At 34.0% G+C, this 3341-nt stretch overlaps 1 pseudogene; it reads left to right on the plus strand.

Moving 5' to 3' along the window:
- Positions 1–635: 635 nt before the first annotated feature.
- On the plus strand, positions 636–2594 carry LOC110901865 (annotated as a pseudogene).
- Positions 2595–3341: the final 747 nt, after the last annotated feature.

Here is a 3341-nt window from a genome sequence, read left to right on the forward strand (position 1 = left end):
TATATATATATATATGTATATATAATTCCCCTTCCATCTACATCTAATTCTCCCTTCCATCGACCTTATGTGGTCAGCAATGGAAGGTAAACAACACAAGCAGCGGAGTTGGATGGTGTAACCACCAATGGGCCAGCTGGTTCGCGTCTACGCTCGTTCCCTTGAACAAGCCAAAAAATCGTAAGTTAGGGTTCCATTATAAGATCCTTTTTATTGATTTTTAGTTATGGTTCCATTGAGCTTATGGATCTGGCTTTTAATTTCTTCATTGTTGGTGAATTTGATTTTGATTTATGTTTTGTTTGCTTTGTGTAACATGTTGTTTAAGATTTAACTTATGCGAGTTCTGTTTTGATTCGGTACGAGTTCTGTTATATAGTTTTGATTTTCTTAAGTTAATTTGATGGTGTTTGGGTGAAATTGTGTATAGATGTTTAGGTTTGTCAACATAAGTATGTTTGACTTTTTGCAGGTATGTTATGAACATTGTGGTGTTTAGTAGAAGTGATTTAGAGTTTTAGAGTTTTATAGACATAAAACAATGAAAAAGCGAAGTAATAAGACAATGGTTTTAGATAAGTCAATTTATTTTACATGGAATTATTGCTAAGCCTCTCGATGTAACACATTCCCTTATGATACCCGAAACCGACTTAGTGCCAACCTCAATGTACCCAAACCCGAATATGCTTAAACCCGAAAAAGTTTATATGGTTCAGTATTCAGGTTAGAATAGTTTGTATGTTATGCACTATAGCTTTTTCCGGTTCAATATCTCATTTTATGAATATCAATTATCAATCGCAGTATGCTGATCGCTTACCAATTGGATTAGAGAAAGTGATCCAGATATTTTCTCCTGAAATCGTAAAGCGATTCTACACAAAATGGTACAATTTGCAGAATATGGCTGTCATTGTTGTTGGAGACTTTACTGATATGAAGGTCAGTATAATATTAATGTAAATGCTTGCCTACAATAACTGACAAATTTGTTAGCGTTAACTTTCAATCATCGCCATATGATTTCAACAATCAACCTTTTTCTCCCTTTCTTTCTGGTGGAGTGTTGTCGATTTAATAAAGACCCACTTTGGTAGTAAAGTATTGGCCACTGATTACGTGGATATACCTACATTTCTAGTCCCATCTCATGAGGAGACTCGTATTTCATGTTTTGTGGAATCTGAAGCTGCTGGGGTTAGTGTTCTACAGTTTCCAATGTAATATATCTGTATATAACTATATAGCTGAGATAGATTACGGTTATTGGTGTATGATTAGCACATGAACATGTTATAGGAATATAACTTCTTGTTCTTGTTACAGTCAGCAATCACGATCAGCTGCAAATCACCAGTAATTGAGCTGAGAACTATAAAAGATTACAGGGATTTAGTTGTAGAAGCCATGTTTTACCATGTAATGAACCAACGCTTCTTTAAAATATCACGCAAGAAGGACCCAACTTTCCTTTCGTGCTCTGTTGCTGCAGATGTTGTTGTTCAGCCAATAAAGGCATATATAATGACTTCATCTTGTAAAGAAAAAGGAACTCTTATTGCCTTGGAATCAATGTTAACAGAGGTTTGATTTCCATCTTCATCTTCATCTTCAAGTGTATTTTCAGTAACGTATTTTCTTTTAGATTGAAAGGGTTTGGTTACATGGGTTTTGTGAGCGAGAAATATCCGTTGCACGTGCAACGATATGTCTGAAATCGAATCTGCTTATTTGGAGCATGACCAAGTGCAGTCAACCAGTTTACACGAGGAATGCTTGCATGTATGATTGTATACCAGCAGTTATAATTATCTTCATATTTGGTTATGTTTTCAATTGTCGAATTCTTTTTGTGCTATACTTTTTAGCATTTTCTTCGTATGGTACCTGTTGTCGGAATCGAGTACGAGGCCCAGCTTCAGAAAACTATATTACCCCATAAGTTTCCAATGTCATTAATTTCTGGTTCTGGTTTTGAGTGTTCTGCAAACCGTGGCTTTACTTTTTGATGTGGTAGATATATCTACATCCGAGGTATCCAAATATTCAGAGAATTTTTGTACTACGCATAGTTGTGTTATAAAGGTAATCGAGCCTCGAGCTATAAAGGTATTCGAGCCTCGAGCTGCTAGCTGCAACGGTGGACAATCTTAAAACTGTTGTGTTAAAGATAAATTCACTTTAAGATGATGGCATCCTTTAATAATATTTTATGGTAACTTAACGTGTCTTTTTTTTTTTTTATTGCAGGACTGTAGTGCAGGAATTTGAATATTCATATATTGGAGCAACTGAGCTGATCCTGTCAAATGGCATGCGTGTCTACTATAAGTGCACAGACTTCCTTGAAAACCAGGTCTGTTTTCATGCACCCAGGATTAGTTGTTAGACTTACTATCTGCTCATTAATTATAAACTAGTTTTTTTACATGCCGCGTACGCGCGTGATAAATTATAAACTACAATCAACCCGACTTGTTTAAGAGCTATACTTACGTTGAAACATAGAGTAATCCGAATTTATACCATTGAATGAAAATGTATTATATTTGTTTGGTTTGTGATGTTTGTTTTTTTATTGTTAGGTTTGATGCTTTTAATTTAGTGAGAATTTTAGGAATTTCTTATTGAGTTGATTACACCTTCTCTACGGGTTTTAATACAAAAAAATGTTTTTGGAATTAAGTAGAATTTCATTCTTAATTTGTAAACATAATGAAACATGCTTTTCAGCTTCTAGCACTTTAATTGTAGCTCACGATTTTGCAACCAACTTGACCCGTTATTAGTTTTCGTCAATTCTGACTTCTTGATTCAATTCATTGATTGTTTTCGTCAATTCTGAAAAAAATTACAAGGTTGATTAAGATGCTATGTTTGATAGGATGTCACAAATTGAAGCTATGTTAACAAGTACAGTTAGAAGATAGGCTATAAACACTTGGTTTTGAATGTTTCGATGTTTATCATATTAGGATAATTTTAGTTATTTGTTGTTTTAGTTGACATTTCTATTCGAATGTTTTATATGCTTTTCAAACATAGATGTTTTATATAATTTTGGATTTTCGTGAACTTATTAGACTTTTTTATATAATTTTGTAATTTTATTGATATGTAGTTTTTATGAAAAAAAATCAAGCAATCACAAAATGGTAGCAAATAATGGTAGCAAACAATTAAACAAGTGTGCTAATTGCCACCGATTTTCAATGAAAAACGGTGGCAAATGGTTGGTAGCTAAATGGTGGCAAAAAAAGTGGCAACAAATCCGTCACAACGCGGTAGCAAACAAGGTGAACCGTAGCAAACAAGAAGCAGTGGCAAATAATTTTGAC

Source organism: Helianthus annuus, chromosome 12, assembly GCF_002127325.2.
Source record: "Helianthus annuus cultivar XRQ/B chromosome 12, HanXRQr2.0-SUNRISE, whole genome shotgun sequence".
NCBI classification, from domain to species: Eukaryota; Viridiplantae; Streptophyta; class Magnoliopsida; order Asterales; family Asteraceae; genus Helianthus; species Helianthus annuus.